This window comes from Salvia miltiorrhiza, unplaced genomic scaffold (assembly GCF_028751815.1).
Source record: "Salvia miltiorrhiza cultivar Shanhuang (shh) unplaced genomic scaffold, IMPLAD_Smil_shh original_scaffold_273_2, whole genome shotgun sequence".
NCBI classification, from domain to species: domain Eukaryota; kingdom Viridiplantae; phylum Streptophyta; class Magnoliopsida; order Lamiales; family Lamiaceae; genus Salvia; species Salvia miltiorrhiza.
In genome coordinates, this window is record NW_026651515.1 from 55,958 (window position 1) to 66,361 (window position 10,404).

A 10,404-nucleotide genomic window follows, 5' to 3' on the forward strand; every position below is an offset into this window, starting at 1 on the left:
TAATATGCGGATGGGGGCAAAATTGGGTCTGATGATGTTTTATCTCTCTTACTTAATTAACTGTTTCCGAAAATAAGGCCTCATCTTTGGGGAAATAAAATAAGGCAAGTTTAACTGTACGAATTATTTGTGTTTTGTGAATGTAAAGGATCGTGTGTACGAATTATGTGGGTTGAACTATTGAATTATTGGAATGCATGCGTGTGTGCATTTGAATATCTGTTATAATTCATGCTTGTTCATTTAGTTATGTTGATAATTCGTACATTAGTGATAAATATTACACTTGTTTTTTAGAGGTTGCAGTATGAAGTATGTGGTCTAAACTATTGAATAATTAGACAATTATGTATGAATTATTACTTCCACAAATTAAAGATGGCAGACGGAGAGGCGGCATGGTGGTTTTCGCGGTCGGCGTAGGTGGAGGACAGCTGTTGTTGCATGTCGCAGCCCGATATAGCCAGTGATAGCGTATACCAAGTATCGTACGACTAATAAAAGAAATAGTGAAAGAAATAGGAATATATCTTGTTTTAGCGGAAGCAATTGCAAACTTTACTCATTTTAAAGAAGGATTTCAAGACCAAAATAATTACTAGCTTGGGTAAACATGATTAAGCCATTGAAACTTAGCAAGGGTCTGAGAAGTATTTCCCTTAAGGGATATTACAGACATAAGCAAATTAAATAAAGAGTTTCATCAGAGTTATGCAGCGAGATGCGTTACTATATGTGTGAAGACATATAGCAGGGAGTTCAAATTCTTATAGAGTCAAAGCTTATAAGGATAAATATGAGACATAGGAAAGACACAGCCAACTGACAATTCCAACAGCTTTCACCCATCCTCGCGCCAAGCCAGACCTGCATATTTAGAAATACATGCAGGGCTGAGTACCAAAAAGCACTCAGTGGACTCATGCCGGAAATAATTGAAATGTTGCTCTTAGAGCTATATGTCAATCTTGCCCTTTTCAATGCATCAACAGGATTTAACTGAGATTAAAAATACCTGTTCATGTTTTTCTGTCATAAACTCATTTGCATCATCATAATAATATCATTAGTCTGCAGACATTAAATATTCACGGTATGTGCCAACTATGAGAACTCATATAATATATATATAAGGTGAAAAGGAGGCCTCCTTCAAATCACCGTGACCGGCCGACTAGAGACGGCTCACGATCACCTCTGCGCACAAAACCTTTACTGTCATATAAATCAGTCAAAGGCCGATATCTTGCATCATGATCATAATCATGTCTTTCATAGAGGCAACATACCATATCTCATTCTCATCAATAATAAATATGGCAAGTTGACAATTTTCATAATACTCATCAATAATGCTTCAACATGCTTCATTTTCATAAGAATTTGCATTTGAACTTATTATCATGGTAGCTAGCCATAATAGAGTTAGAATAAAGCCCACCTGTCTCAGGGGTCGATGACGTAACGCTCAGAGTCGTACTAACGCCGGCCGTCACTCGAACCTTTGGTGGCGCACGTGGTTTAGATTGCCATGTGACAAAATAAACTCTAGTTAGAATTTCATCTAACTAATATCTCAATACTTATACTTGCATCAATGCTTAATCTCATCTTATAACTTCTCCACTATTTACCCAATTGGACCTCCCAATTTAATCGGATATCTTATCCAATTAAAAGACTCTCAATCCTAGGTAAATAGCATTCAAAAATCACTTAATCATTCATGCTTCAAATAAACAAATATTTCACATAATATAAATGAATTATCTCAATAGTCAAATGACTTAAAAGTCATTCTATGAACTTGAAATCTTTTTCCTTGAAGGGAAATTCTCAAATACTCATGTAAGCCTTGAAAAATATTTATAAAACTTTCTAGTAGCATTTTCATGCCATATCATGGTGTATAATTCCACCAAAGCTCTTTAAAAATTCTTAACACAAAATCAAGGTAAAATTTTCGGACACTACCAGTTTAACATTCTGTTCTGTCTCAACTTTAACGAATAAACTGCTTTAACTCAGGAACCTCCTGGATTCGAGACTTATACCGATGAAAACCTCTTTGAGTCTAGTTTCGTTTAAAAAACAGTAGAATGAAAAACTCCAAGTGGTTTAAGAGATATGGGTGTTTTCCCACAGTCTACCAGATTCGGCAGTTTTGCACGATTGGAAGCTAGGATTTTTGAAAAATAGTAAACGTTGGCTAAAGGGTTTGAAATTTTACATGAGTCTGTATGACACATATATCTTTCTATCATAAAAATTTTGGAGGCTGAATGTTTTTGAAAGTTACTGAAAAGTGTGACTCTAGGGACTGCCTTTCTAAATTTCCGGCGGAAATGCGCAGTAAAACATTTATATTTTAAAAAGGTAGTAAACGAAGTCCAAATGACTTGAAATTTTACCAGCGTCCTCAAGACACATATATCTAAACTCTGTAAAATGTTGAAGATTTTTGGACGAGGGAAACCTCGTCGACTGATCAGTCCAGAACGTAAGAAAACTTCTCAAAATGGTTGAAATTATCACATATGCACATATCACCTTAGATCTATACTTTCATCACCATTCTCATGCATCTTCACACTAATAACTCATCATGCTTCACTTATCATAACATATAGCTCTCTCAAGGGTGTTCAAGAACTATCTTCCATTCTCATGCATCTACATGAAGAAGGGTATGAGCATATGAAAAGTAGTGAAAGTTTTGAAGGAGTTCATAACACTTTCTTTCACCAACATTTTCGAAAATCACAAGAGTAGAGAGGGAACTATCATGCTTCAATATGCTTCAATATACATGCCTATATATCATGAAAATATATATATATATATATATATATATATATATAACATAAGAGGAGGATTGAGGTTGCTACCAACAAGATCAATGGAGGTGGAGTAGAGGATGATGCGTAGTATGCTTGGAGCTTGAGCTTGAAGATGAACACTTTAAGAAACCTTAGTTCTTACTATATTTGGTGGAACAAAAAAAAAAAAAAAAAAGTAAGGTGAAGTGAAGAGGGGAGGGGCTGCGAAAATAAAGAAGAAGAAGAGAGGGAGGGAAATGAGAGAGAGGTATGCATGTGCTTGTGAGCTTAAAGTGTGTAGGAATGTGTTGGCTAGTAGATTAGCCTTTTAGGTGCATGTGATCTTCAATTATGGGAAAGAGAAGAATAATGTGGGAGAGTGGGGAGGAAGTGTTGATTATGGGAAAGAGAAGAATAATGTGGGAGAGTGGGGAGGGAGTGTTGCGTGAGGGTGAGAGAGTGAGAGAGAAAGAGAGATGCATCTATATATATATATATATATATATATATATATCTATCTATCTATCTATATATATATATATATATATATATATATACTTGAATAATTATAACATTATTTAGTATGTGGGAAAATATATTTATTCATGTGAGGAAATTTTTTCTCAATTATGATATAACTAATATCATAATAACAATGCATTAATAAATCATATGTGAATATTCTACCAAGTAAAATATTTATATCACATAGACATTTTAATAAAAATATAGGGCGAAGATAGGTTTCTCAATAAGAGAATTTATAAGACTCGAGAAAATAATATCGCCTCCTATTAAACTCTAAAAATTTCTTATCTCATTTATTCGCCCACGTGCATAATTCCTCTAGCTACTATTTAAAACTCAATTTAAATTCAAGCTAGGGCACAAATAGCTTCTCAAAACACGGGGTGTTACATTGCACGTCCTGGTGGAAGGTAGTGCGGTGGTTCTAAATTATGTAAGGGCGCTGGCGACGTGTGGAATGGCGTCTGGAAGGTGCGGCAATCGCAGGTGGGGATGGCGACGGATTGGCGTGAGCTGTGGTGGTTGCGGCGCTGCTGCTCGACGTCCAAATCTGAGGAGGCGTGGCAGATATGCGCAGGGCGCTGGCGGCGTCCGACTGAATTGGAGTGGTGGGCGGAGCGTGGCGGCGTTGCTGGAAACGGATTGGAGAGCAGGCTGCACTCTGCGCGGCGTTTAACTGGGCCGAGGAGGCCGCGCACAGTGATGAATGTCTGATTGCATGAATTATTTGTTGTTTATGTATGAATTATTTGTTGTTTATGTATGAATTGTTATTTGGTTTTCGTACGAATTATTTTTGAATGTATGAATTTCTTACGGTAATCTTCTTCTTTTTTAGTGAACGATAATCCTTGAGAGTATCAAAATGCAATATGGAAACTTATTCAATATTTAATGATGCAATCCCTTAATTCTTGGAGTCCTGATTATCTTAAAAGTAAAATTACTAATCTAGCCTATTCAAATTCAACACGTTAATATCCCTTATAAATTAAATGGGAATAAATCTGACCATCCATCTCTTATAATCTAAAGGCCCACAAACATTCCTATTTTATAGTTTAAATAGAGTTTTTATTTTAGCCCCCCTCTATATATATATATATATATAGTGTTAATAGTAACGTTCAAAAATATATATACATACATACACACGCTCGGACACATTAATTTCCACTCCACATTTTTGCCCATTAATAATGAATGATGTCCCAGAAAAATGTCAAAAAAGAAAAAGAAAAAAGGAAAATAAAAAATTCGCATGCATTCATGCACTTAAAATAAATAATAAAAACAAAAAACACAATTTTTAATGCACTCAAAACCATGAATTTGGTCAACATCACTAATTCTTGTAAAAAAATGCATTGAAAGTGATGAGTCTGTAAGAATGTGTAAGAAGTGTCATATGATTACATTTGATGTTGACCCAATTAAGGGTAATTTAGTCTTTTAAGGCATAAATTACTTTCTATGATAAGAGAGAGCATTTTAAAAGAAAAAACATAAGGGATTCGGCATTTTAAATTTCCACTCCTATAAGATTCTCTCTAGAAAAATATGAAAAACTAAAAAAAAAAAAAAAAAAAAAAAATTGTTGGTAGCTTTGGGGAATTTCTTACAATTGCATAATCTTCAACTCTCTCTCGGTTTTCTATAGAAAAAATGGTGAATCTCTTGATTTTTGGGGAAAAGGGGGGAAAATTTTGGGGAATAGAGCTTGAGCGAATTTCTTTTGGAAAAAGTGGTAAATATATAGTCTCAAAAGTTTTGGGTAAATGGCTAAGTGTTTCCTCCTGCGAAAACTTTTGCTGGTAATTCTTCTCACCAAATTAGAGGCCGATTAGCGAAAATTTGAATTTGGGAAAAGTACTATCGGGAGAAAGGGGATCGGCTGGAATCTACAAAATCTGCCTCAAATTTCTATGTGGTTCTTCACGTGAATGAGGGAAAATTCCAAAAATGTATCGCCATATTAGGTGGAAACCTGAAATCGGACCTCACCATCGCCCAGCTGAAGAAGAAGAAGGTCAGACTGACGCCACACACCTGTCTCTGATAATTGCGGCCGCGGGATCTCTGGGAAAGCTAGAATGGCTTGGGTCTTCATGGTAGATCAGAAGCGACACCACACCACGCCGCCGACCTTCCCTCTCTCTCATTCTGCCATACTGCTGGGCACGGGGACTCTATCCACGGGAGATACACTGCACACCTTCGCCTGTGCGCGTTGCCGATTACCGTTCTGTTAGTTGCCAAATTTTTTGAGGGAGAAACTCACGCAGCCATTTCGCTATATATTCGATAGGGGGATATCAATGTCCGAAAATGCAATGGGGTTCTCATTTTTAAAAAAAAGATGTTTAAATATTTGGACTCAAAATACTAATGGTTCTCCTCAATTGGTTGGTCCACATCTGGAAATTTTAGGAGAAATTGGGGAAATTCTGGAACTCTCGTCTTCAGTTTTCACCAAAAGTGGGGGAGCAACGTTTTGGGAATCAAAGCCCCAAAGGCTAGTGAATTTGGGGATTCTGAAATCTCAATTTACTGAATTCTCCACTGTCTTTCCTTTTTAGGGCGGTTGCAACATTTAGACTGAGGCGCAATTGAATGAATAGGGTCATCAAAGCTGTAAATGGACTTTCACGCGACTTGCCAGAGCTGCCTGGAAATGGGTTTACAGCAGGGGTGGACAAGGCGAGTCAGGGCAGTTATTCTGCACCTCGTTCCGTGGCTGCATTACCGGGGATGGGAAAGTCCAGCCCTGCGCGATGTTTCACGCTGAACTGGGGAATTTCCAGCCCTGCGTGATGGGTATTTCAACATTTGTTTACTTCCAGCCTTGCTTTTACTCGGGGAAGAATAACAAGGGCGTGATGACTTATATTCTCAGAGCTGCGATCATTCGCTGGAGTTGGTAGGGGTCTCCAGCCCTGCTCGGGTGTCCTCTTGCGGCGGGTTTACAGCCCTACTCGGGTCACCTCTTGCGGCGAGTTTCCAGCCCTGCTCTTATGGTAGCAACCTTGCATGGGATTTTGCAGCTCAGTAGAAACGGACAGCCCCGCGTGAGGCTTCTAGACGCAATGAGCAACGTTTCCAGCTCTGCGTTTATCCGGGAAGTTATTTGAGGGAATCCTTGGGCAAAATCCATACTCAGCTGATGGGTCGGTGTCATGACCATACCTGCTGTCCTGACCGTATCATCACGTCCCTATACACGACTCTCGCCAACTATCAGCCCTACGTGCGATTTCTCGGTGCAACACAAGGTTTCCAGCCTTGCTCAATACCTCTTGGCGCAGCAGGACTACCTGCCTTGCGTTCATTTATATATGATGAAGAGTGGAGATTTCCACTCAAATATGAAGGACATATCAAATTTTAGGCTGAGCATGCTGATTCAGGAAGGCCTAGTGACAGTCCTGGCACGATAAAGGTTACAAGAATCCGACTTGTTGCATACGCGAAGTCCAGCCCTGCGAGGGACTTGTCAAACATAATGGGATTAACGACCCTTCTTTTATTTGTGAGAATTCTAACTGATGGGGATGACGACTGTCGTGCTTGGGAGAATTCTAACATAAGTGTGAATCAACAATGACTAATGACAGCTCGACAACCCAACAACAAGCCTGCTCTGCGGATATGATGGTGCGAGCATGGAGAATTTGTGATTCGGCATTTCAGATCTGAGGCTACCAGGGAAGCTGCTTTATACCAGGTTATGTGGCGTGCTGCTTCTAAATACAAACACGACAGCCTTGTGCTTCACACAGGCAAGGGCCGCTGCTCTGACCAGCCCGGCAAATTTTGGGAATTCACAACATTCTCGGTCATCAATTCTTGATAATACTGGGCTCTCTACCTTTACCTGGATAGATTTTCAACTGGAATGAATTCAATGCTTACCCCGGGGAAATTTCATCGGAGCTCTGCACATTTTTTCTCGACGCAAGGGAGGTATTTCCAGCCCTGCTTGATGATTTCTCGGGAGCTTTGGGAATTCCCAGAGCTGCTCGGGACCACTCTGCATTTGTTTGAATCTTGGGTGGACAGGGGTCAGTATGGCAGCCCTGGCGCTTTGGGGTACCGCCAGATTTCTTAGTATACCGGGATTTCCAGTCCTGCGCGTGACTCCTCGCACAATAGTTGTCCAGCGCTGCTCGGGTATTTCCACACAATGGATTTTCTAGCTTTGCTTGGGTCTTTTCAACCTTGCGTCTTAGTTGAAAAAATTCTGACATGTCTCCTGACAGCTATGTGCGTTATTCTTAGACGCTGTTCCACCTCAATGCCGAGATCGCTGATAGCAGAACTTGATGACAGCCTCGTGCAAGATAAAGGCACAATATTATTGCCACAACATACTATGGGGTTAATTATGCTTGCAAGAGAAACAACATGCTATTATAACACCGCTAATTCTTAGTCTGGAGTTTTCATTGAGAATGATCACTTATATTTCCGCGGGCGTGTATGGAAGCGTTGCCACGGGGATGGCTGTTTTGATTTTACTGCAATTGTGCTTTGCTGCCATAAGTGAGATGCTTATAAAAGAATAGTTGGGTCTTGGATTTCCTGGTTCATTGCCGTAATCACTAATAGTAAATGGGAAGGGGGTATCATTGTATCCGATCAGTACTTCATTTCTCAAATGTTATACAAAGCATATTATCGGATCTTTTATGATATTACTGGGCTTTCTATGATATATTATCGTCAAAGATATTCACAGAACTACTCCCTCCGTCCGCCAAGATTATGGCAATTTGCTTGGGCACGTGATTTAATAAAATTGGTGATGATTTTGATGTAGTGGAGAAAGGGTCCCACCACTTTATGAGATGAGTGGTTGAGATTGAATTTTGAGTGATTTTTTTGTAAATAAAGAATGTTAGTAAGGATAAAATATTAAAGAGGGTGGTGGGACCATTGCCATAAAAGGAAGTGTTAATAGGCAAAAGTGCCCCATTCCTTATTCATATTTTGAAAAATGCCCACCCTTATCATGGAAAGCAATCCATGCCCTAAATTACTAATTAACCCTTAAGTGGGTCAACATCAAATGTAATCATTTCGGTCTTCTTACACAATCTTACACATTTTTGAGTTTCAATGCATTTTTGCACAATAATGACCGAAATGATTACATTGAGTGCATGCAATAATTTTTTTTACACTATATATATATATATATATATATATATTGTTCATATCTTTAAATCGACCGGACCCTAATTAACACTTAAACAAAATATTAAATTAAATTCAGCAAAATAGTAAAAATTAATATAAAAATACCAATAGATAGAATACAAACTTTTATGTCGATATATCATCGATCCGGCCGGTAAAATGGCCAGAGAAATGTATCCGACCGGGTACATTTCAATTTTAAAATGACCCGGCCGGATACATTTTTTTTGACAATTACCGGCCGGATCGATATTATTTAGGCATAAAATATTCTATTTTATTCAATTTCATAAAAAAAAAAAAAATCAAGACGCTAATAATATATATCCATTCGTATCTATCTTAAATTTTTTATTTTTTTTCCCTTTAATATCTTAATTTCAATACATATATTCTTTGAAATTATTTGTATATATATACCTCTATATATATTGTGTTATTCTTGAATGTTGATATATAGTACTATATAACACTATATATATCGTGTAAATCAATTGATATCTTTAAATCTAATATATATATATATATATATATATATATATACTCAATATCCGTCCCAAATAAATGCATGCTTGTTACCCAAAAAAATCATGCATGTTACCGATACATAAAGGTTAAAATATCTTTCTTCAAAATTTGATTCCCTTTTGATAGACATAAAGCCGATTGTATCGGTCCGTTCACTTACTTTAAAATACTAGGGTTTTTGAACACTTTTTACTTCACCACACACCTCTATCGGCTTCTTCACTTTTACCCACCGAGAGAGAGAGTTCAAAAGATTGAAGCACCCTCGGACTCATCCATGGCATCTTCTTCACAGGTATTTATTTTTAATTTTCATGAAATTGAATAGAATAGAATAATGTATGCTAAAACACGATCGGTCCGGCCGGTGAAGTGGCCGGATAAATCGATCCGGCCGAGAACATTATTTAAATGAAACATACGGCCTGATCGATTAATCCGGCCACTTCACCAGCCGGACCGAGCGTGTTTTAGCATAAATTATTCCATTTTAATTAGTTGTATGTTTATATTAATCATTAGAAATTTACTGAATTTAATTTAATTATATTTGTTTAAGTAATCATTATTGAATTATTATTGCGAGTTTTGCTGGGTATTACATTGCACTGTTTGTGTGGTTTTTGTGTAATTTAATAAAATAAAGTATTTTATGCCTATAGAGAAACTATCCGGCCGGTACTATGCCCGGAATAATGCGTCCGGCCGGAACAGTTTCAATCTGAAATGTACCCGGCCGGATACATTTTACCGGACACTTCACCGGCCGGATAGTGTCTTTTTAGGCATAAAATACTTTACTAAATATATCTGTATGTTTACGTTAATTATTGAAACTGTTATTTTACTGAAACTGTTATTGTTTAATTATTGAAACTCTTATGTTTAATTATTGAAACTGTTATTAAATAATTATATTTAATTGTTTAATTATTAATTATTGAAACTGTTATTGCTTGGTTTACGAATTAAATTGCAGTTTTTTAATATTTTACTGAATTTAATTAAATTGCTTGGTATTAATTGCAGTTTAATAATTTACTGAATTTTTACTGAATTTAATATTAAATTGCTGAATTACTCGAATTTTACTGAATTTAATTTTAAATGTTTTAATATTTTACTGAATTTTACGATTTTACTTGAATTTTACTATTTTACTGAATTACTGAATTTTAATATTATTTAATTTAATTGCTTGGTATTAATTAATTTCGCCTCTTTTTTAATTATGCCTATTTGTATTATTTTTAAATATTTTACTGAATTTAATATGTTTTCATTTTGTAAATGAATAGGCGAATGTCCCATATCTTCGTCGCGACGGAGG

At 36.9% G+C, this 10,404-nt stretch overlaps 1 long non-coding RNA gene across 1 annotated transcript; it reads right to left on the reverse strand.

Annotated features, from left to right (window-relative positions):
* Positions 1–603: 603 nt before the first annotated feature.
* On the reverse strand, positions 604–3,022 carry LOC131003843 (uncharacterized). Its single transcript, XR_009094817.1, has 3 exons — positions 2,889–3,022; positions 1,442–1,502; positions 604–867 (listed from the first exon to the last, which is right to left on the reverse strand). It is a non-coding gene; the product is annotated as an uncharacterized LOC131003843 (long non-coding RNA).
* Between the last annotated feature and the right edge of the window lie 7,382 nt (positions 3,023–10,404).